We start from the raw sequence: 26,187 nt of genomic DNA, 5'->3' as shown, positions 1-26,187 counted from the left end.
GAAAGGTGATGAAAATGTTCTGACGCGCCCCCTGGGCCTTGGGACACCCGGAGCCGGACCCTTTTTGGTGGATGCTGGTGGTTGTAGTCTCCGTGGCGGCAACCCGGTTCCGTGGCTCAGGGCGGTCAAACCAGTGGCGGAACTATTTATGTGGTTTTGATGTTTAAATGTCCGACTACGCCACCCGTGGATTGCGGTCAGAGTGAACCGCCGCTCCAGGGCAGACCGCTGAGGCTGGTGTTGTGGGTGCAGCAGAGCGTAGCATAACTCCCCACGGGAGGAGTATAGCCTCAGGGCAGTGTATGCGGAGGATGGGGGTGATGGTGCAGGGCAGCAGCAGTAAAGACACGGAGTCAGTGATGCAGTCCAGGGCCTTTACTCACAGTTCTTATTATTGAGATCTCGTCTGCAGGTAACGGCTGCCCACGTCGTACTGTGCTCACCAGGTGAGGGGCTCAGACAACTCCCAGATAACTTTGGAGCGCTTCACAGGACCCCCTTTGTGTGTCCTTTGTCTGGCCTTTCTTACCAACCCTTCTGTCCGGCTGCCTCGGGCCTCCTCTTGGTAAACTTGGCGCCAGTTTCCCTGACTCTATGTGGTGCCTTCCTAGCGGGTGTAGCGAGGGGCTGCGCCACATAAAATGTCACAGCCTCCTGTTTCTAGCTGAGGGTTGTTTCCTGCCTCCACTAGTTTTGGGGACCGGTCTCCCCCTTTGGCCTGACCCCTCCACGCAGGTGGATTCGGGCATGCGGTGGCGACTCGCCCGTCCGCACCCCTGAGATCCCTTCGTTCCTCGTTCCTGGAGCCTTCTCCGCTCCTCTTCCTTCCTTCTCCCTCTTCCAGGCCTGGGCCTCTGTTACTAGGCCCGCCTCCGGAGCAGAGCTCATGCAGAGCCCCTGCTCCCTGCCACTTCTGCTCAGACTTCTCTGCACTGAACTAAGATGGTGCCCACCTTTTATACTCCCTTCTCAATGCACCCAGGAACTGCTTCCTCCCTGCTCCTGCACTACAGGGTTCCCCTTCCTCAGTGTTCCCTCCCCCCACTCCAGCCAGGGATAGGGACTGTCGTGCCCATCTCAGGGGCATATTGGTCGCCCTGCCCCACGGCAATGTGGTGTAATGCATGCAGGTGTCGGGTCCTGATCCACACTACATCCTTACCTGAGAGTGAGATATCACACCTCTGGGTGAGGTGCAATACCTCTGCAGCAACCGAGCCCTCAGGGTGCTACAGTTCCATTTATCTTCAGCCTAGGTGACGTATTGCGATACAGGGCCGTGATTTTGGCTATAAAAGGGTCCCCTAGACCCCTACCCCAAGCTTTTTAAGAGAATCATATATGGCGTGCCAGGAGACTCTATGGAATGCTTTCTCAGCATCCAACGAGAGTATCTACAAATTTTTAACTGCATCTAGCCCAGGAAATACTTTGTGCCTAGTAGCAGGGTCTGCTAGTCAGCGGATTATCCCGGCTGTTAAGCAAGCTACACCACCTGTAGTTCGGATACTTCATTTTTTCAAAGGAAATGCTTCGGGACCATGGGATACTCAGTGAAGAGCATCAGGAGGCACCCCAAGGCATAGGGGCTCGGACTGGCAGTAGGATGCCTTGCGGTGGACAGCCGAGTTCGATCCTTATAAAAGCTTTTTAACTGCAGCAGCTTTAGTGGACGCTACTGGAGCTGGAATTACGCGGCTGCTGGCATGAGACTTGCCCTCCAATAGATCCTTGTAAATGGATTTAAAGTGTATTTATTCAAATTAGAGAGACAATTTAAATTAAAAAGCTTAGAGCTGCCTCCACCACAGGGGGGCTCGCTCGACCCATCAGCGGACAGGCACCAGTATTGGGAGAGGGGGGCTGGACGTCAGGGTTCACCGCGGCTCTGGCACAAACCCGGCGACACGGAGGTGGCACGGGCAGGAGCGGACTGAACGTGTCGGCTTCTCACTTTTTGGATTTTAGAAGGGCATGACATGCCTATATCTGTGTCTCCCCCTCCTTTTACTCCTCCACCTCTTTTCTTTTCGCATGACTATATGTACTTGTCACTTTTCCATGTGTTAGTTGTGTCTTCAGAGCAGTTTGTCAGCTTTTGGACACCTTTGAAGGTGTTTTCTATGTGTTTCTATGTGTTTTTGTTTGCCTGCCATTGGTTTTAACGGTGTTCGACGAACAGTTCGACGAACAGTTCGGCGAACACAAGGGTGTTCGACGAACCGAACCGAACTCGAACACTACGGGGGTGGCTCAACACTAAACCTGATGGAGGTCTGTATAGATGGATTAATAGAACAAGTCCCACACACAGCTAGAAGCCCAATATTTTTTCAGAGGTAGATGCAGAAAAAAATATATTCAGTTTGCAACCTGATGGAGGTCAGTATAGATGGACTAATACAACAAGTCCCACACACAGCTAGAAGCCCAATATTTTTTCAGAGCTAGATGCAGAAAAAAATTATATTCAATTTGCAACCTGATGGAGGTCAGTATAGATGGAGTAATAGAACAAGTCCCACACACAGCTAGAAGCCCAAATATTTTTTCAGAGCTAGAAGCAGAAAAAAATTATATTCAGTTTGCAACCTGATGGAGGTCTGTATAGATGGATTAATAGAACAAGTCACACACACAGCTACAAGCCCAATATTTTTTCAGAGGTAGATGCAGAAAAAAATATATTCAGTTTGCAACCTGATGGGGGTCAGTATAGATGGACTAATAGAGAAAGTCCCACACACTGCTAGAAGGCCAAATATTTTTTCAGAGCTAGATGCAGAAAAAAATTATATTCAATTTGCAACCTGATGGAGGTCAGTATAGATGGACTAATAGAATGATGCTATGCCCAAAAGATTTTACTTCACTAGGTGCAGTAAAAAAATTGGTATTCTATACACAGGTGGTATATCTTGCAACACAGATAGGCTACTCCACTGACTAACACACTCTGCAATAGGCCAAAAAGGATTAGCTTTGCTAGATTCAGCCAAATGCTGTGAAAAAAACTTGCACAGCACTGGCACAGACCTGCCTGGCAAAAACTGATGTAACCTAGTCCTGAAAAGGACTACAATTACAATTAGTCTTTACTCCCACAACCTATCTATTTAAGAGCACAGACCTGCCTGATAAAAGTCGTAGGAAATGCTGTAACCTAGTCCTTAAAAGGACTGCAATCACAACTATTCCCTACTCCCAAGCTATCTGTAGATTTGTGCGAAAATTGGCTTGAAATTAACAAGGTATAGCGCACACAGCAACAGCGGTGCCGTCTAACATGCAGCTGCAGCAGTGAGAAAATGGTGGCGACGGGGAAAATGGCTTGGTCTTATAGGGCAAGGACATGTGACATACACTGCCAATGACACATGCCCTTGCTTGTGTGAAAAAAAGCACTTCGCTCCGTGTGTGCGCTGCTGATAGGCTGACAGATTGCACCTCCCCACTGTAAATGCGGGAAAGAGAAAAAAAAATGGAGATCTTCATTATTCCTGCAGAGATCCATCCCCTGCCCCTCCCCCCACCCCGCTGTACACTCAAACTGCGTATTAACATTAATTTTCATCATTACTGAGAAAAAATCCAGTTATGATTTTGGTGCACGAACAGTTATCGAACATAACCTCGAACAGCCGAATTTTTCTCAAATCGTTCGTGTTCGCCGAACGGCTCGAACACCGCCCAAAACAGCTCAAATTTGAGATTGTCGAACAGTTCGAGTAGAACAACGCTCATCTCTACATATAAATAAAAGTGAAATGTGCATACAGCATCTTGGAACAAAAGAGACAAGGAGACAGGTACTTTAATGCAGCGCTGAGTGTGCAGACGATACACAGGATCAGCTGATCTGATTCAGCAGCAAGACGCTTGGAGTATCAGAGCCAAATGTGCGAACAGCACTCAGCAACAATAGAGTGGAGTCAGTAAACAAGCAGAGTTAGATTTTAACACAGCACTCTGGAACAAAAGAGCCAAGTTGTGAGCAAGCGCCTGGCAGCAGCAGAGCTGGATGTGCAGACAGCACCTTGGAAAAGCATATCTGAGTTGGCAGCAAGGCAGTTTGATTTAGTAGAGAATGATTTGTCAGGAAGTACTCTACTATAGCTGCAATAATGTCTATCTATAGCAGACCTGGGATCTTTAAGTGATAAGCCACATGATCGGACCTTAGGAGTAGTGTTGAGCCACCCCCGTAGTGTTCGAGTTCGGTTCGGTTCGTCGAACACCCGTGTGTTCGCCGAACTGTTCGTCGAACTGTTCGTCGAACACCTTCGAACTCCATTAAAACCAATGGCAGGCAAACAAAAACACATAGAAACACATAGAAAACACCTTCAAAGGTGTCCAAAAGCTGACAAACTGCTCAGAAGACACAACTAACACATGGAAAAGTGACAAGTACATATAGTCATGCGAAAAGAAAAGAGGTGGAGGAGTAAAAGGAGGGGGAGACACAGATATAGGCATGTCATGCCCTTCTAAAATCCAAAAAGTGAGAAGCCGAGACGGCCAGTCCGCTCCTGCCCGTGCCACCTCCGTGTCGCCGGGTTTGTGCCAGAGCCGCGGTGAACCCTGACGGCCAGCCCCCCTCTCCCAATACTGGTGCCTGTCCGCTGGTGGGTCGAGAGAGCCCCCCTGTGGTGGAGGCAGCTCTAAGCTTTTTAATTTAAATTGTCCCTCTAATTTGAATGAATACACTTTAAATCCATTTACAAGGATCTATTGGAGGGCAAGTCTCATGCCAGCAGCCGCGTAATTCCAGCTCCAGTAGCGTCCACTAAAGCTGCTGCAGTTAAAAAGCTTTTATAAGGATCGAGCTCGGCTGTCCACCGCAAGGCATCCTAGTGCCAGTCCCAGCCCCTATGCCTTGGGGTGCCTCCTGATGCTCTTCACTAAGTATCCCGTGGTCCCGAAGCATTTCCTTTGAAAAAATTAAGTGTCCAAACTACAGGTGGTGTAGCTTGCTTAATAGCCGGGATAATCCGCTGACTAGCAGACACTGCTACTAGGCACAAAGTATTTCCTGGGCTAGATGCAGTTAAAAATTTGTAAGTAGATACTCTCGTTGGATGCTGAGAAAGCATTCCATAGAGTCTCCTGGCACGCCATATATGATTCTCTTAAAAAGCTTGGGGTAGGGGTCTAGGGGACCCTTTTATAGCCAAAATCACGGCCCTGTATCACAATACGTCACCTAGGCTGAAGATAAATGGAACTGTAGCACCGAGGGCTCGGTTGCTACAGACGTATTGCACCTCACCCAGAGGTGTGATATCTCACTCTCAGATAAGGATGGAGTGTGGATCAGGACCCGACACCTGCATGCATTACACCACATTGCCGTGGGGCAGGGCGACCAATATGCCCCTGAGATGGGCACGACAGTCCCTATCCCTGGCTGGAGTGGGGGGAGGGAACACTGAGGAAGGGGAACCCTGTAGTGCAGGAGCAGGGAGGAAGCAGTTCCTGGGTGCATTGAGAAGGGAGTATAAAAGGTGGGCACCATCTTAGTTCAGTGCAGAGAAGTCTGAGCAGAAGTGGCAGGGAGCAGGGGCTCTGCATGAGCTCTGCTCCGGAGGCGGGCCTAGTAACAGAGGCCCAGGCCTGCAAGAGGGAGAAGGAAGGAAGAGGAGCGGAGAAGGCTCCAGGAACGAGGAATGAAGGGATCCCAGGGGTGCGGACGGGCGAGTCGCCACCGCACGCCCGAATCCACCTGCGTGGAGGGGTCAGGCCAAAGGGGGAGACCGGTCCCCGAACTAGTGGAGGCAGGAAACGACCCTCAGCTAGAAACCGGAGGCTCTGACATTTTATGTGGCGCAGCCCCTTGCTCCACCCGCTAGGAAGGCACCACATAGGGTCAGGGAAACTGGCGCCAAGTTTACCAAGAGGAGGCCCGAGGCAGCCGGACAGAAGTGTTGGTAAGAAAGGCCAGACAAAGGACACACAAAGGGGGTCCTGTGAAGCGCTCCAAAGTTATCTGGGAGTTGTCTGAGCCCCTCACCTGGTGAGCACAGTACGACGTGGGCAGCCGTTACCTGCAGACGTGGTCTGGATAATAAGAACTGTGAGTAAAGGCCCTGAACTGCATCACTGACTCCGTGTCGTTACTGCTGCTGCCCTGCACCATCACCCCCATCCTCCGCATACACTGCCCTGAGGCTATACTCCTCCCGTGGGGAGTTATGCTACGCTCTGCTGCACCCACAACACCAGCCTTAGCGGTCTGCCCTGTAGCGGCGGTTCACTCTGACCGCAATCCACGGGTGGCGTAGTCGGACATTTAAACATCAAAACCACATAAATAGTTCCGCCACTGGTTTGACCGCCCTGAGCCACGGAACCGGATCGCCGCCACGAAGACTACAACCACCAGCATCCACCAAAAAGGTTCCTGCTCCGGGTGTCCCAAGGCCCAGGGGGTGCGTCAGAACATTTTCATCACCTTTCACAATCACCAATGGGACAAGGCAGGGATGTCCTCTGTCCCCTCTCTTATACATCCTAGTGACGGAGCACCTGCTCTCATCAATTCGCCATAACCCCAATATTAGGTGGATTGAGGTGGGAGGCACCGAGTACAAGTGCTCTCTATTTGCTGATGATGTCCTAGTATATATCACTCAATCACATATATCCATCCCTGCTGTTATGGCTGAAATAGATCACTTTGTTACATGGTAAAATTTTAAAATCAATGCAGCGAAGTCTGAGGCCCTCGATGTCTCCCTCCCTAAATCCATATAGGATTCCATCCAGTCCAACTTTCCCTTTGCCTGGCCCTCACAGGGTATCAAATACGTAGGAATTCCTATTCATAGAGACCTCTCCCATCTATGTTATCTTAATTTTGGGCCCTTTATTGAACAATTCCATACAGACCACGGTTGGCAAGTTAGAACTGTAAGATTCACTACGTGAACCACTGGTGTTTTGTGGAAAAGCACATGTACACCGCGTTCCAAATTATTATGCAAAAAGTGTTTAGGAGTGATAAGGGAAGAATTTGTTTGTTTGTCAGTTAAACTCATTGATGGTGATGTGTGTCAGGGCTCTTTAAAACTGTAAGCAATTGCAGACACCTGTGCTAATTAGTTTGGCAGGTGTGTCCAATGAAAGGCAAGACTACTTAAGAAGGCTCTCTCACATTATTAAGCAGCCTACATTTTCTGCCAAAATGGGAAAGAAAAAGGATGTGTCGGCTGCTGAGAAGCAACAAATTGTGGAGTGTTTAGGTCAAGGCATGACTACAATCAACATTGTGCGATGATCAGGATGAAGTGTCTTGGCAATCAAGAAGTATGTAGCTGATTCACAGTACACATGTGTGCGTGCTGATAAGGGCAAATTGAGGACTCTTTCCTACAGGCAATTACGTCAGGTTGAAAGAGCAGCGGCAAAAAAGCCTTGTCATAGCAGCAGACAAGTTTTTGAAGCTGCTTGTGCCTCCAACGTCCCCCGAACAACAAGATGCAGGGTCTTTCAGAGGTTTGCAGCTGTGCATACGCCATCCTGTCGACCTCCTCTATCCACTTCACACAAGCAGAAACGGCTCCAGTGGGCCAAACATTACATGAAGACTGATTTCAAAACTGTTTTGTTCACGGATGAGTGCCGTGCAGCGCTCGATGGTCCAGATGAATGGAGTGGAGGATGGCTGGTTGATGGACACCCCACGCAAACACGGCTACAGCGCCAACAAGGAGGAGGTGGAGTAATGTTTTGGGCTGGAATCATGGGGAGAGAGATTGTCGGCCGCTTTAGGATCCCTGAAGGCGCTAAAGATGAACTCCATAATGTATGTGGATTTTCTCAAACAGCACTTCCTGCCATGGTTCAAGAAGAAGAACCGTGTATTTCACAGCAAGATCATTTTTCTGCATGATAATGCACCATCTCATGCTGCACATAAAACATCTGCATCTCTGGCTGATATGGGCATAAAAGGGGACAAACTTATGGTGTGACCCCCATGCTCCCCTGACCTCTACCCCATTCAGAACCTTTGGAGCATCATTAAAAGGAGTGTCTATGATGGCGGGAGGCAGTTCACATCTAAGCAACAGCTCTGGGAGGGTATTCTGTCCTCATGCAAAACAATTGAAGCAGAAACCATCCAAAACCTGACAAATTCAATGGACGAGAGAGTTCAGAAGCTCCTTTCGATCAAGGGGTCCTATGTGAAAATGTAACATCACCTAGAATAAAGTTTTGAGTTGAAAACTGTTTGATTTCAGTTTCTAACAACCTGCTAATGCTTATAATTTCAAAAATGACCATTTTTTTGGTCTTTATTAAAATGAAAAGGTTGATCGAAAAGTTTGGGGGATCTAAGAGTGTGGCAACCCAGTAGTCATGATTACTTCGAATTCTGACAATATGAGGGTCATGCTGCAGGTAGTGCAGCAAGAAGGCACTTATGTGTCTTGCGCATCTCGGAGCCCCAAAATTATTTTCCGGGCTAGATGCAGCTAAAATTTATTTTTAATTTTAAATCTGGTGAAGCTTATTATAGATGGCCTAATAGGATCAGTGCTGCACACTGCTACAAAGCCCAAATTATTTTCCAGTCAAGATACAGATAAACATGATTAGTAATTTGAAAGCTTAAAACGGTTGGTAGGGTGATTTTAACCAATCATCAAGCTTTTACTCTCCCCAGGATGACACAGGGGTAGAAAAGTCGTTTCGGATCCATGATTTGTTCATCTTTATGAACGTGAGTCTGTCTACATTATCAGTGGAGAGCCGCGTGCGCTTATCTGTCAGCACACCACCAGCAGCGCTGAACACACGTTCAGACAGAATGCTGGCTGCGGGGCATGACAAGATCTCCAAGGCGTAAGTGGCTAGCTCCGGCCATTTATCCAGATTGGAAGCCCAAAAAGAGCAAGGGTCCAGTGACACAGTCGTGGCTTCAATGTTTACTTGGAGATACTCCTGTACCATCGTCTCTAGGCGTTGACTATGTGTCAGACTTCTTGTCTCCTGTGGCCTTGCAAAGGATGGGCTAAAAAAGTGGTGAAATGATTCCGCAAAATTGATGTTACCAGCAGATACTGTGGTTCTGTTATGGTTTGAGTGCTGAACACTTGACGGTCCCACGGTTGGCAAGTTGGAACTGTGAGATTCACTACGTGCACCACTGGTATTTTGTGGAAAAGCACATGTAAGATTCTGCAACAGTCTCTGCTGATACTCCTGCATGCGTGCATCCCTTTCTATGGCAGGAATAATTTCTGCAAATTTACTTTTGTACCGGGGATCTAACAGTGTGGCAACCCAGTAGTCAGGATTATTTCTAATTCTCACAATTCGAGGGTCATGTTGCAGGTAGTGCAGCAAGAAGGCACTCATGTGTGTTGCGCATCCAGGAGCACCAAGTCCCTGTTGTGTTGGTGGCGAGGTAACAATCATGCTTCCTTCCTCTGTCCTCTCCCCCCAACCTCGCACAACAGAAATGTGATCAAGGTCTCCCTCATCTGATGAGTCTTCCATCAGTTCGTCCTCCACTTCTTCCTGGGCTCCTGCACCTTCCTCACTAGTTTGGCTGCTACCATGCGCCCTGGTTAAACCATCTCCCCCACCCTCACATGCCTGCCGCCTTGGTGCTGCCGACCGTCTGGACCTTGCAGATGTTAGCCCTTCCGCATACAACTCCTCCTCCTCTACTTCCTCCACCTCCTCTTGTGCCACCACCTGACTCCGAATTCTGTTTAACATGTGCTCCAGCATGTAAATCACCGGAATAGTCATGCTGATAATGGCATCGTCAGCACTAAACATCTTCGTCGCCATTTCAAAACTGTGCAGAAGGGTGCATAGGTCCCTGATCTGAGACCACTCCTCCAGCGTGATTTGCCCCACCTCTGAATCTCGTTGGCCCAGGCTATACGTCAGAACGTATTGCACCAGGGCTTGTCGGTGCTGCCACAGTCGCTGCAACATGTGCAGAGTTGAATTCCACCGGGTAGGCACATCGCATTTTAGCCGGTGAAGTGGCAGGCCCAACGACTTCTGTAGAGATGTAAGTCGCTGAGCTGCGGGATGCGAACGGCGGAAGTGAGCACACAGCGACCGTGCCCTCTGCAGAAGGCCATCTAGTCTGGGATAGTGGGCTAAAAATTGCTGGTCAACCAGGTTCAACACGTGAGCCATACAAGGCACGTGTGTGACATTGCCCCGGCGAAGGGCCGCACCCAGGTTTGCAGCATTGTCGCACACGGCCTTCCCTGGTTTCAGGTCCAGTGGAGACAACCATTCATGAAATTGGTTCTCCAGAGCTGACCACAACTCCTCAGCTGTGTGACTCACATTTCCCAGACATTTCAATGTAAAAACCGCCTGATGACGTTGAGCCCTACTGCCAGCATAGTAAGGAGGTGTGCAGGATCCCTTCTGCGCAGTTAGAAAGCTTGTGGCATGACCAGACAGGCTTTGGGTGCAGGTGGAAGACCGAGAGGAGGTTGAGGAGGCAGAAGCAGTGGAGGAAAAATGACATAAAGAGGATTGACGCACAACTCGTGGGGACGGCAAGACTTGGACAGCAGCCCCTTGTCCTGCTGTCACCATAGTTACCCAGTGCCCAGTCAGCGACATGTAACGCCCCTGTCCATGCCTACTCGTCCAAGTGTCTGTGGTGAAATGCACCCTGTCACACACAGAGTTTCTCAAAGAAGCGGTGATGTTGTGTGCGACATGCTGGTGGAGCGCAGGCACACCTTTCTTTGAGAAGTAGTGCCGACTGGGCATCTGGTACTGGGGCACTGCGACGGACATAAGGTCTCGAAAATCCTCTGTGTCCACCAGGCGGAAAGGCAGCATTTCTGTAGCCAAGAGCTTGCAGATGGTGAAATTCAACCTCTTAGCTTTCTTATGGCTAGGAGGAAATGGTCTTTTACTTGTCCACATCTGAGGGACCGAGGGCTGGCTATTGTGCTTAGACGGGGTTGATAAGGGTGTCCCCGGCAAACTGCCGGTCTGTGAGGAAGATGCAGGCGGACATGTTAGGTTGCCTTGATCCAAAGGTGGTGCTATCGATGTCGGACAGCGCTCAAGACCAGCTGGTGTTACCACCTCCAAAGAAAATGATGACCTGCCAATCACGCTGGCTGTTGCGGGTAAAGAGGTGGCAGGTCTGCGCCCCAAAACAGGTGTGACTGCTGTCCCCCCAGTCACAGAGGGTGAAGAGGCCGCGGATGCACAAGATATGGCAGACGGTGGTTGGCCCGGCCGGCTAGACCGCATTGTAGCACACTGAGCTTCCCACTGCAACTTATGCTTCATGTCCATGTGCCGGTTCATGCATGAAGTACTCAAACTATGTATTTTTTGGCCTCTACTTAGCTTTTGCTGACAAATGTTACAGATAACACGAGTTGGGTCATCTTTATCGATCTGAAAAAATGCCCAGGCTATGCAAGGCTTAGCACCCATGCGACCTGAAGAGCCACCACGACTTGTGGTGAGAGGCAGAGTTGTGTTTGAGGATGCAGTTGTTGACGTGCTTCCAGTACTACGTCTCTGTCCAGGAAGGCGCAACCTGACCTCGTCGTCACTAGCATCTTCCTCCACCTCCTCTGCTGACCTCATCTCTTGGCTGACTGTGGGTTGACAGTAAGTGGGATCTCCGACCTCATCATCATCACCCTGTGCGTTATCACACCCGTCGTCCTCAGAGCCAACCTGTTCCTGCCCTGACAAAAAACTAAAGTTGTCGCTCCAATCAGGTATTTGAGTCTTATCATCGTCTTCCTCATTGTCTCCACCAACAGGAGTTACAGTTTGGGAATGAGGGTCTACATTATGGTCAGAACCTTCTGCGTCTGGTCCTGGATCCGACTCATAAAGATTCTGGGCATCAGTGCAGATCATTTCCTCGTCTGGATTCACAGAAGCGCTGGAGTCGACCTCTGATTCCCAGGCTATAGTATGAGTAAACAGCTCTGCAGACTCAACCATCTGTTCTACCTCATACTCAGACGGGCAGCTGGAGATTTGGGAGCTGTGAGGAAGCAAGTGCGATTTGGGTGACACCTTTGAGGACTGGAGTATTTGTGATGTTGAAGTTGATGTGGAGGAGAGCCCACTTAAAGGAGCACTTGATATCCGTTGAAGCACCTGCTGTTTTTGTGCCTCATCTGGAATTTGTAGCGATTGGCGTGGCCGTAAGAAAGGGATCTTATCACATTGTCCGCTAAAAGAAGTAGACATTTTAGTTTGGCTGGAAGATGGTCTTTCTTCTGCACCTACCCCACGGACACAACCTTTTTTCCCCTTCCCAACACGCCTATTCCCCTTTCCACCAGCAGCAGGCCTTTTTCCACTCATTTTGGTGGTTAACTAATTCACAACTCTGGAGTTGTTTGCACAAAAAAACAATGGATGGTAACCGAGCAGAGCTGAGTGGCCAAACTGTGGTATTAGGCCAAAACTATTGGCTGGGTTAGATGCAGAAAAAAATTATTTTTAATTTGCAACCTGATGGAGGTCAGTATAGATGGACTAATAGACCAAGTCCCACACACCGCTAGAAGCCCAAATATTTTTTCAGAGCTAGATGCAGAAATTTTTTTTATTCAATTTGCAACCTGATGGAGGTCAGTATAGATGGACTAATAGACCAAGTCCCACACACTGCTAGAAGCCCAAATATTTTTTCAGAGCTAGATGCAGAAAAAAATTATTTTTAATTTGCAACCTGAAGGAGGTCAGTATAGATGGACTAATAGACCAAGTCCCACACACTGCTAGAAGCCCAAATATTTTTTCAGAGCTAGACGCAGAAAAAAATTATTTTTAATTTGCAACCTGATGGAGGTCAGTATAGATGGACTAATAGACCAAGTCCCACACACTGCTAGAAGCCCAAATATTTTTTCAGAGCTAGATGCAGAAAAAAATTATTTTTAATTTGCAACCTGATGGAGGTCAGTATAGATGGACTAATAGACCAAGTCCCACACACCGCTAGAAGCCCAAATATTTTTTCAGAGCTAGATGCAGAAAAAAATTATATTCAATTTGCAACCTGCTGGACGTCAGTATAGAAGGACTAATAGAACAAGTCCCACACACTTCTAGAAGCCAAAATATTTTTTCAGAGCTAAATGAAGAAAAAAATTATTTTTAATTTGCAACCTGATGGAGGTCAGTATAGATGGACTAATAGACCAAGTCCCACACACTGCTAGAAGCCCAAATATTTTTTCAGAGCTAGATGCAGAAAAAAATTATTTTTAATTTGCAACCTGATGGAGGTCAGTATAGATGGACTAATAGTCCAAGTCCCACACACCGCTAGAAGCCCAAATATTTTTTCAGAGCTAGATGCAGAAAATTTTTTTATTCAATTTGCAACCTGATGGAGGTCAGTATAGATGGACTAATAGACCAAGTCCCACACACTGCTAGAAGCCCAAATATTTTTTCAGAGCTAGATGCAGAAAAAAATTATTTTTAATTTGCAACCTGATGGAGGTCAGTATAGATGGACTAATAGACCAAGTCCCACACACTGCTAGAAGCCCAAATATTTTTTCAGAGCTAGATGCAGAAAAAAATTATTTTTAATTTGCAGCCTGATGGAGGTCAGTATAGATGGACTAATAGACCAAGTCCCACACACTGCTAGAAGCCCAAATATTTTTTCAGAGCTAGATGCAGAAAAAAATTATTTTTAATTTGCAACCTGATGGAGGTCAGTATAGATGGACTAATAGACCAAGTCCCACACACCGCTAGAAGCCCAAATATTTTTTCAGAGCTAGATGCAGAAAAAAATTATATTCAATTTGCAACCTGCTGGACGTCAGTATAGAAGGACTAATAGAACAAGTCCCACACACTGCTAGAAGCCCAAATATTTTTTCAGAGCTAAATGAAGAAAAAAATTATTTTTAATTTGCAACCTGATGGAGGTCAGTATAGATGGACTAATAGACCAAGTCCCACACACTGCTAGAAGCCCAAATATTTTTTCAGAGCTAGATGCAGAAAAAAATTATTTTTAATTTGCAACCTGATGGAGGTCAGTATAGATGGACTAATAGACCAAGTCCCACACACCGCTAGAAGCCCAAATATTTTTTCAGAGCTAGATGCAGAAATTTTTTTTATTCAATTTGCAACCTGATGGAGGTCAGTATAGATGGACTAATAGACCAAGTCCCACACACTGCTAGAAGCCCAAATATTTTTTCAGAGCTAGATGCAGAAAAAAATTATTTTTAATTTGCAACCTGATGGAGGTCAGTATAGATGGACTAATAGAACAAGTCCCACACGCTGCTAGAAGCCCAAATATTTTTTCAGAGATAAATGAAAAAAAAATTATTTTTAATTTGCAACCTTATGGAGGTCAGTATAGATGGACTAATAGACCAAGTCCCACACACTGCTAGAAGCCCAAATATTTTTTCAGAGCTAGATGCAGAAAAAAATTATTTTTAATTTGCAACCTGATGGAGGTCAGCATAGATGGACTAATAGACCAAGTCACACACACCGCTAGAAGCCCAAATATTTTTTCAGAGCTAGATGCAGAAAAAATTATATTCAGTTTGCAACCTGATGGAGGTCAGTATAGATGGTCTAATAGAATGATGCTATTCCCAAAAGATTTTACTTCACTAGGTGCAGTAAAAAAATTGGTATTCTATACACAGGTGGTATATCTTGCAACACAGATAGGCTACTCCACTGACTAACACACTCTGCAATAGGCCAAAAAGGATTAGCTTTGCTAGATTCAGCCAAATGCTGTGAAAAAAACTTGCACAGCACTGGCACAGACCTGCCTGGCAAAAACTGATAGGAACTGATGTAACCTAGTCCTGAAAAGGACTCCAATTACAATTAGTCTTTACTCCCACAATCTATCTATTTAAGAGCACAGACCTGCCTGATAAAAGTCGTAGGAAATGCTGTAACCTAGTCCTTAAAAGGACTGCAATCACAACTATTCCCTACTCCCAAGCTATCTGTATATTTGTGCGAAAATTGGCTTGAAATTAACAAGATATAGCGCACACAGCAACAGCGGTGCCGTCTAACACGCAGCTGCAGCAGTGAGGAAATGGTGGCGACGGGGAAAATGGCTTGGTCTTATAGGGCAAGGACATGTGACATACACTGCCAATCACACATGCCCTTGCTTGTGTGAAAAAAAGCACTTCGCTCCGTGTGTGCGCTGCTGATAGGCTGACAGATTGCACCTCCCCACTGCAAATGCGGGAAAGAGAAAAAAAAATGGAGATCTTCATTGTTCCTGCAGAGATCCATCCCCTGCCCCTCCCCCCGCCCCGCTGTACACTCAAACTGCGTATTAACATTAATTTTCATCATTACTGAGAAAAAATCCAGTTATGATTTTGGTGCACGAACAGTTATCGAACATAACCTCGAACAGCCGAATTTTCCTCATATTGTTCGTGTTCGCCGACCGGCTCGAACACCGCCCAAAACAGCTCGAATTTGAGATTGGCGAACAGTTCGAGTAGAACAACGCTCATCTCTACTTAGGAGGCCTAGGGATAATGATGACAAAGTGCAAAAAAGCAAAAGGAGCCAACCTCAATAGAGGAAATGTGTGGAATGGCACTGGAGCCAGGACAGGTAAATAACAGTATATATTGAAAATTATATGGAAAAAAAAATACCAGCTCTTGTCCCTTAACTTTTTTTATTCCTATTTTGAGCCATTAATGCAGAGTATGAGACACTATGCAGAGTATGCATATCTTTTTTAGAGAAAAGAAAAAAAATCAACATTCATTTTCTGCTCTGATTATGTCACTGATTGGTATGTCTTAATAGGGTTTTTGGCGTAGGTTATTGATTGCACATCATTTGAATAAGTCATCAATATCAGATTGGCGGGGATCCAACACTCAGCACTCCCACCAATGAGCTGTTATTAGCTCTGCAAGTAACCAAATTTAAATATTGAATATAGCACCACTGCCGTGCAGCCATTGTATTAAGATGATTAGTTGATCTTCAGCATCCAGCAGCACACTACCTTTTACACATTGGAGCTGCAACTATCGCCTACATGAGCAAAAAAGGGTAAAGGATATGATCCAGCACCGTAGAAAAATAAATAAGTAGTATGTTTTATTAAAGCTTAATTCATTACAAATAGATGTACTCTAAGTCATAAAATCAGATGAAGTAAAAATCATATATGAACCTTATGTGTTTCAGACAAAGACAAGTCTTATTCATCTGACCTATGAATAAGGACTTGTCTTAGTCCAAAACATAAGGTTCATATGCAATTTTTTTCTTCCTCTAATTTTATAACTTACAGCTATTTTTTAATTATTTAAGCTTTAATAAAATTTAATTTTTTATCAATTTTTCGAAAGTGCTGGATAATATCCTTTTCCCTTTTTTGCTTTTGACTGTTCGCTCTAGCTTACTAGCCTGGAAATTTTCAAGCATCGTCCTCACTCAAGAGATTCTCTGAATTTCTTTCAATGTAGTGGTGAGCAGAACTTTTATACTTTCTTCTACACATAGAAGCTGCACTGCACACAGTTGATCGGTGCGGGTGTCAAGTATCAGACTTTCATTGATCTTATATAGATGACATATCCTAAGGATAATTCATCAATATCATATTCTTAGATAACTCCATTAATCTCAACTTCTACCTATGGTATTAATATTTATTTATTGAACATAGTATATATAACATGAACATTATGATATGTCGCAGAATGTGACATTTGAGAAATGTGCAACAGTGTACAATGTTGTGATACTGTAGTGTATAAAAATTACACTTGACAACCACTACGATTTATAATTGTTTTTCACCCACTATTCTACAAAGCTACTTTGGGAATTCCAGAGATTAAAGATTTAGCATGAAGTTGGTTATTTCCAATTAGCATAATTTTTTTTCTGTTTAATTTTTATCATACCTGTCTTCTAAGAGCTGTATCTTTTTTTATTTTTTTTTCCTTTTCCAGCTATGTGAGGGAGTTTGTTTGTGGGATGACTTTATAATTTAAATTCAGCCATGTATACATAGTTATGTTGTGGGGTGGATTTAAAAAAAAGAAAATTTCCTTCAATGTTGCTTAGGTTCCATTTCTCCAATGTTCACCTCACCATTGCCATTTCAGTCCTCGACACATCTTGTAATCACTGCAATGAGTGATGATTCCCTAGGCATCCTCACACTAGGCAGGTACTACCGGCAGGATAAAGTAGTAAGCATAAGGCCCAGGAGAGTTCTGCACCAGAGTGTGAAATGTCACAACATCATGATATCATGATGTGTGCCGTGACTTTGCGCATGCATGTGCAGAACCATCCCATGCCTTATCAGACCCGGGAGTTCTGGCCTCAAGTGAGAGGGGATTTAAGCACTCACGGCAGTGATAAGAAGATATGATGAGGAGAGGATGAGTGATGTGTGGAGTAAATGGGCTGAATAGCTGAGTGGTTAAGTGACTAAAAATATGTTTTAACCTTTTGATGGTTCTTTATGGCTCAAATTTTGCTGAATCTGCGCATCATTTAAGTACAAAAAATCTGAATTTTGGCGAATGTGGCTTGTTGAAACAAACTAGTAGAACCCAACTCTCTACACAATACACATTATTTGGCATACAAGCTGTCTGTAAGAGCACGTTCACACTGTGGCCATCTCGCAGACAAAACTCAAGAAAAAACATACAAAATGAGCATATACGAGTATCCTTTAGTAAGCAAATAAGAAACTAGTAATATTTCATATAAATAACAAAGCATTCCACAGCGACAAGGTGTACCCAATTGGGATGGACCTATCCTGTCTCTAGTATTAAAACCTTGTCTTGTGTCAGCTGACCACAGTGTAGATAAGGGCAGAGCAGGACATTGGCCCGGCAGTCACCTGTCCATGGGAAGCAATATAGATGAAATGACTTGCTCAGAAAGGGGGACCATGCCCCTGTTTGTACAAAGTTCAAGAAACTACAGCAAAATTAAATAAATGAGCCAGCACATAAGTTGGTATACATGCAATGTGTAAGAGTATGTTCACACTGTGGCAATCTCACAGACAAAACAATAAAAAAACAAAAACAAAATGAGCATATAGCTTGTAGTAAGTAAATAAGTAAATAGGAATAGTACATGTAAATAACATTGGGTGCTTAGTTAACGTCTTTTTGATTAAAAAAAAGTAAAAACCATCCCGACAAGGTGTGCCCAATGGAGACAGTCCTATCCTGTATCCCGATTGTATACACCTTGTCGTGGTGGCATGGCTTTTAAGTTTTTTTTTTATCAAAATAAAATTTTGATAAATTTGGCACCAAAACAGCAACTAATACCCATTTACTTGCATTGGCAAGTCTCGTCCGAGATACATGGCAATACACAGCATACTATGACTTTTTTCTCAGCCCGATTTCAGGTGAGAAAAAAAATCGCAGATGAGAAGTCACTCATTGAATAACTTTAGTCCGAGTGCAATCCAATTTTTTATCGGATTGCACTCGTCCGTTTTTCTCACAGATGAGTACGAGCCCTTAGGCAGGAAGTTCAGGCTGGTGTCGGACCATGCCCCACTAAGGTAGATGAGTGAGAGGAAGGAGAAAAATGCCCAAGTGACCAGGTGGTTCCTAGTCCTTCAAGATTTTAGCTTCCATGTAGAAGCCTGGGAAACTGCATGGCAATGCTGATGCACTGTTGAGGGTCACCTCGATGATAGCGGATGGTGCCAAGCCCCCCAGCGTTGGGCAGGGGGGAGATGTAAGATGGCCACCAGACAGATCCTTGAGGGGAGATATGTATCACCAAGGTTGGTAGCTTCGGTGATGTAAATGCCGGAAAGCATGCTCCAGCACGCAGCGTGCTTGTGCTAAAGGACACTGACCATGAGCGGGTGAACCCGCACTACTGTATGGACTGTTTATTTTCTGTATTGTTACTCTGTGCCAGACAAGGCTGAGTATTGTTTTACTTCTGAAGTGCAGTTTATGCAGTGATAATAAACCTGCCTTGGACATTTTAAAGAAACCGCTTCATGTGCCTACCTCAAAGCAGCCGAGTAAGTAAAACCCTACAATATTTACAAAGAATTTTGTGGATAAAACTGTACCACAAAATATATTATTTTGTACACCATAAGTTTAGATGAAGAACATTGTATTGCATTTAAAACACTTTGCTTTTTTTCATTATGTAATATATGTGTAAATGTTTTAATGAAAAATAAATTAAGTGTGTGAATTTTTTTCTATTTTCTTAAAAAACATTATATAAAACCCTATAGATAAAAGGGGTTGTCCACTACTTAAAGAACCCGTTCTTAAATACTATATTTCCCAATGAAAATTAAAATAACATTCCGCAGTGTCATTGTCACATCTGCTGATGCTTGTGTGACATTGAGCTTTTTAGCCAATCAGTAGCCACTAATGGTCTGAATTTCTCACACTCACTTTGGATGTCTGAGGTTCCCTGAAAGGAATTGTGAGCAGAGCAGCCAGTTAGCGATCGGTGATTGGCTGCCATGCTCATGTAGCATAACAAGGGTACCAAGGGTACAAGGGTATACAAGGGTACCATACAAGGGTACCAAGAGATGCAGTGCAGACATCACTGGTACAAAACAGGTGCAGGGGATTAGTATGTATTTTTTTTTACTGGGTAATAAAGTATTAAAGAATGGTTATCTGGTTAATGGATAACCTTTTTTAATGCTTTCATGATTGGGTTATTTCAGGCAAAAGTTATTTTTAAACATAACTTCTTTCCATTTCTCAGTGTAATGTAGTGTGATTAATCATCTAAGTAAAGAAGTTTTTTTTTCTTAGCCAATAGCTTTAGATAAGGCTAAACAGCAAATTTAAAGAATAGAAGAGCAAATTACCCACTATAATTTATTTAAGCCAGCAATATCAGATATCAGTTTTTGGACTCTAAGGCTATGTGTGCATGATGCATATTTGAAGCAGAAATTTTCTGTACGTTTCTCCTTCTCCTTGGCAGGGAAAATACATGTGTTTTTACTAGTGTTGAGCCACACCCATAGTGTTCGGGTTCGGTTCGATTTGTCGAACACCGTCGAACACCGTTAAAACCAATGGCAGGGATTGTCTGCCACTCACTGTAATGCCACAGCCATGGTGGTTGTGGCATTACAGTGGTTGCCCAAATCGATGGGAACAGTGCTCAAAGTGAAACATGAAAAGCCAGCAATTCAGCAGCGGCATACACCGGTACCCGACAATTTAGAACAGAAAGAATAGAGCATTATACATATATAATAAGTATAGTGACAGTGTTGGTTACTGTACTTGTCATTTAGTGTTTTTGGATTATAAAAAAAAAATAATAGTGTTTTCATGCACCCGTCTCTTTAAAAAAGCCGGCCGGCAATTCAGCACCGGTACCCGACAATTTAGAAAAGAAAGAATAGAGCATCACACATAGATTAGATAGATAGGAACATGTCAGTCACATATATAATAAGTATAGTGACAGTGTTGATTACTATACTTGTCATTTAGTGTTAAAATAAAGGATTTATTAAAAAAAAAATTGGCGTGGGGTTCCTCGTAATTTTAGTCTCTAGCGGAGGTTAAGCAGATGGCTGGGGCAGATGTTTGAAGCCTGGGAATGGGGGAATACCCATGGAGCTTCCCAAGCTACTAATAGCCCCCAGCTGAATACCTAGTCTTTGCTCGCTATTAAAATGGGGGACCCCAAAAAAAATTACGTTGGGTCCCCCCTATTTTAATAGCTAGCAAAAGCTAGGCAGACAGCTGGGGGCTGATATTAATAGCCCAGGAAGGGTGTCATGAATATTGGCCCCCTCCCAGGCTGGAAACACCAGCCGTCAGCCGCACCAGAATTGGCGCATCCATAGGATGCGCCAATTCTGGCACTTAGCTTCACTCTACCCATTGCCCTGTAGCGGTGGCAGTGGGGTAATAGGGTTGGGGTTGATGTCAGCTTATAATGCCAGCTGACATCAAGCCCAGGTTAGTAATGGAGAGGCATCAATAAGACACCCCCATTACTAACCCCATAGTCAAAGTTAAAAAAAAAACACAAGCACCCAGAATAAAGTCTGTTAATTGAAATAAAGACACATTCCTTTAATGTTCTAAATTAAACCTTACTTACCTTATCTCCCATTCCAGCTGAAGCCAATGTCTTCTGCAGTAAAAGTAAAATAGTAAACCAACCTCATCCTTACCTTTCCATGGTTCCCAGGACAGCTTCAGCTCTGCTACATTGACAAGACAGGCAGGATCATAGCAGAACGCTGCCATCCAACTTGCCATGCTGCAGACACTGAGAAGCTCCTCAGTGAAGCTCCTCAGTGTCTCGCTGTGACGGCATCCAGATGAGCCGAGTTCATGTCCAATGAACTCAGCTCACCTCATGCACGTCACTGACAGCATGGGAGAATTCTCCTGGGCATGCGATGCCTGCAAATGATGTCACCGCATGCGCATGAGAATTCTCCCACGCTGGGATGGCGGTCACGTAACCATCAGCTGATCTTTGACGACAGCACAGGTCCTGACGGTCACGTGACCATCAGGACCTGCACTGACGTCACTGCTCAGCTGATGGTCACATGACCATCAGGATCAGCACTGACTTCAACACTTGGGTGATGGTCACGTGACCTTCAGTTGATCTGTGACGTCAGCGCAGGTCCTGTAAGTACTGCCGGCCGCTTGGAGGAGAAGTTTGCTGCTGGGGGCCGCCGGACAGGTGAGTGTAGAGGTTTTATTTTTTATTTTTAACTTCTTTATTTCTTTTTTTTTACTGCGCGTGGTAGCCGTGATGAAGAGGAGACTACTTCTCCTATCATCCACGCCACTCCCGCTGTTATCAAGTGGCGTTCGGGATGAGAGGAGTTGTTAATTGAAATGCAGCAAATTCACATTTACCTGTGGGTTTGCAGCGTTCCAATGTAACTCAATGGCCGCAAATTCGCAACGTGATCGCGCTACAAATAGCCATGCTGTGTGTTACAATGCAATGCGAATTTGGCGCGTTAATTAACACATCATGTGTACATCACATCCGAATTCGCATAGCTATGCATGGCAGACCAATTAACAAGTGTTTTTGCGGCCGGAAAAAGACGCAAAAGCGCTACATGTGAACTTAACCTAATAAAGCACTGGCCATCTCCAAAACATAAGCTGTAGAAAAAATGCACAATCTCATCCGGTGACAGAAAATCATCCTGTGTAGTTCCAAAAGATTAGGGTCCTGATTCCCAAATCAGTGAATCCTGAGATGTTCTCCCAACATTCCTCTGAGATTCCAGTTTGGGAATGACACTGTTTTCTGGATAATGTATAGTAAGTTGAATGATAAGACAAGTGTGAGTCATGTGGTACAGTGGAGGACCAAATTGACACAAAAGCATTCAACACTATTTATCTTATGAAATACTTATTTTTTGGGAGTGTTTTTTAATACCATCATGGGGCTCCCTAGTAACTTTCTAAATGTAGAGGCAGTGCTTCCACATTTGGGCACACACCTCTAAATGTGATTGCTGCATTCAGGGATTGTTTATTTCAGTTACCTGTGACAGTAGATGATTGACTGTCTGTGTGGTAATCAGAGGCAGATAACAATGCATGTATAGTAGGAGTGAGTGGTGCCATGAAGGATAGCATATACATAAATCAGCTAGTTTTTGGGACAAGAACCATGCCATTCCCTAATGTGGAGTAGGAGGGAAGGGGTTAATAAAGTACACCTTATATTACTGCAGGCTGGTAACTTGAAAGCCATAAGAAATTTATACACAAGTTACATAACTTTCATTAGACCATGAAACAGGTTGATTTGCTAAAACCAGAATATCCTTTAAAGTGTTTTCTATACACTTAGTAATAAAATGGAGAAAATCACAATACAATCTTGGAATCCAAGAAAAAAAAAAGTATACATATTTGTAATAATATCCATAATTTGTTTTTTTCCATTGAGCCAGTGCTGTAAAGTAAGTTGCTTAAGCTTTTAATATTTTTTACACAGTGCAGGTGCTCTGATAGAATTCACACTGTTTTGTGCTTTGTAAAACTGTATGTCTGCTGAAGCATAGCTTTAATTTTTCTGCATAATTGCACATGAAAATTAGTCATGAAATACACAGCAATAATAGGGCACAATGACTATTATATATGCATTATACCGACAAAGATACAAGTGAAATATAGGAGAATGTTTTTTGACTTATTTCATATTACATCAGAAGGCACAATTTCTCATTTGTCATTATCATTTTCCTTAAATGCTGAACTTTTGTACTAAACAAGAAGATAGACGTAACAGTTAAAAAAGTCTTTTACTGATTGACATTAAATACAGTTTTCTAAAATGAATAACCTGTGAATGCAATAGTGTTTCAAATTCACATTACTGTTGCCTAGCATACTCAGACACCCACTGGAAAACTGCTTTTGGAAACAGTTCCTGCATCATACTGGAAAAAAATAGTATAAAAGATAAAAATATAGGTTTGATTAACATTAGTGATGAGCGAGTTTGCTTGTCACTGCTTGGTACTCGCCCGAGCCTCTCACTTCTTGAGATGCTTGGCGAGTATTTACGGAATGCTTGGGCGGGAGCTCGGGTTCTCGCCCCACATGTTTGGTGCTCTTTAGAGAGCCAATGAACTTGCAGGGATTGTCTGCCACTCACTGTAATGCCGCAGCCATCTTGGTTGTGGCATTACAGTGATTGGCTGGCCGCATAGCCTCATCAGGTCTATATAAGACCTTGTGACCCTATGCTCATCACAGTCTAACCTTCAGACAGGCAGAGTAGGGAGAGGTGCTGCTGTTTGGGGGACAGAATTGGCGGTCTAATAGATATAGGAATTCCACACCAGGATACATATCCATCTGAGCATAGCCAATAGATCCATTACGCCTCTCTGTCTAGCAATATCCTTCTGATGTCCCCGCCCCTTATGGTTGACGGCACTTTGTCTATTCCAAACACACGCAGAGAAGTGGTATTCCGATTATGCTGTTGGATGAAGTGTCTTCCATTCATGGGAAATAGAACAGTCACAGACAATATTTTGGCTACTGCAATTAATGTAAGTTTTAATATTAAACTTCTGTTGGTCATCTATGCTGAAAAAATGTTTTGTGACATGTGCAACTGAGTTGCCAGGTCCTGTCCTGTATCTTGTTTGTTTCCACCACCCTTGGGGCTGAGTACCCAGCCCTGTTTCCTGTATCTGTGACTTCTAGTCTGTTCCGCCACCCTGGGGGCTTTATACCCAGGCCCGTTACCTGTATCTGTGACTTCTCGTCTGTTTCTGCCACCCTGAGGGCTGAGTTCCCAGGCTCGTTCCTGTATCTTGTTCCTGGTTCAGTTCCTGTCTGAACAGTGTCCTAGCCTGTTACTTGTTTGTCTCTATGTTCGTATCTTCCCTTTTCCTGCAGTGTCTGAACCTGCACCTAACTCCAACTTGTTGTCGCTGTACTTCTGTTGGTGAATTTAGTGTCCACTCGCTACTTCATTGTAAGTACCTTGTGTGTATCTGCTCTGCGGGTTTTGCTCTTCTCTGCTTGTCTGCTGCACCTGCGGGTTTTGCTCTGCTCTGCTTGTCTACCGCACTTGCGGGTTTTGCTCTGCTCTGCTTGTCTACCGCACCTGCGGGTTTTGCTGTGCTCTGCTTGTCTACCGCACCTGCGGGTTTTGCTCTGCTCTGCTTGTCTACCGCACCTGCGGGTTTTGCTCTGCTCTGCTTGTGTACCGCACCTGCGGGTTTTGCTATGCTCTGCTTGTCTACCGCACCTGCGGGTTTTGCTCTGCTCTGCTTGTCTACCGCACCTGTGGGTTTTGCTCTGCTATGCTTGTCTACCGCACCTGCGGGTTATGCTCTGCTCTGCTTGTTTACCGCATCTGCGGGTTTTTCTCTGCTCTGTTTGTCTACCGCACCTGCGGGTTTTGCTCTGCTCTTCTCGCCTACTGCACCTGCAGATTTTGATCTGCTCTGCTTGTCTGCCGCACCTGCGGCTCAGTTCCAGTATACTAGTCTGTACTGGACCCTATCCTGACTGCCTTCCTATCTGTCAGCTCCCACCTATCTGCATACTAGCCGTGCCTTTCAGTACCCACCTGTCTGCATACCAGCCGTGCTTGCCAGTACCCACCTGTCAGTATGCCAGCCTATCCTGCCTGTTCCTGCATTCCCTGGTGTGGGTCAACAGCTGTGACCGGGGTTTGACCTGGAGTAGCACCTGGTCCCTCTGCTCGGTTCCTCCCTGGTTCACGGAGTCGACTGAGCCGCCGTGCGACCTTGGTTGTTGATGCTTAGTCATGCCACTCCAGGCACTCCTCGGTTCATGGTCTAGTGGGATCACTAACCACGCTCACGCCAGTCAGTCCGGGCGTGTACGTAACAATATGCAATAACTGTATAGCAGAACTACTCCATTTTAATGGGAACATTTTGTTACAGAGGCCCTTCTCTATGTGTCTTTAAATTGATATTGGAGTTTTTCCTAAATTTAGACAGCTGTTGCAGTCACTGCATACGCAATAACCGTATAACACAACTGCTCCTTTATAATGGGAACATTTTGCTACTGAGGCCCTCCTCTGTCTCATTAAATTGGTATCGTTTTTTTTTCAAAATTTAGGCAGCCGTTGCAGTCACTGCATATATTATAACACTATATGAAACACACTCCTTAATAATGGGAACAACAAAGCATAGCCAGCTCATGGCTGACTAACAATAGTTAGGGCCAACTGCTGGCCCTTTAAGAGTAGTAAGGCCCGCCTCATAGCCCTATAAAAATAGGCTTGTGACTTTCAGAGTCCCTCATTCGTAAATGAAACAGGATGTGTCTGATTATGTCTCACACAGCACATGACCAGATAAGGTAGTAAAATGTTAAAATTACATTTACTGGTAAATGTTTTTTTCACCGTTGAAAGCAATGCAAAAGTGCAAAAACGCATCAAAAACGCTACGTTTGAACATAGCCCAAAGTGTGGAATGTGGAATAGCCCAAAGTGTGGTTATGTATTTTGCTTTATATACAAGTCATTACCCTGGAAAAGATGTTCCTTAACATTTGTTCACAGCAGTGACCAGGAAGTCAGAGATGCTTCCAGGGGTTTTCCCCATGTTGTTCCCATGTCATTTGAGCTCTGTTCCTATCGACT

This window comes from Phyllobates terribilis, unplaced genomic scaffold (genome assembly GCF_046119375.1).
Source record: "Phyllobates terribilis strain yellow unplaced genomic scaffold, ASM4611937v1 Scaffold_3__8_contigs__length_932513732, whole genome shotgun sequence".
Taxonomy (NCBI): Eukaryota; Metazoa; Chordata; class Amphibia; order Anura; family Dendrobatidae; genus Phyllobates; species Phyllobates terribilis.
Note: the sequence above shows the minus strand (reverse complement) of the source record.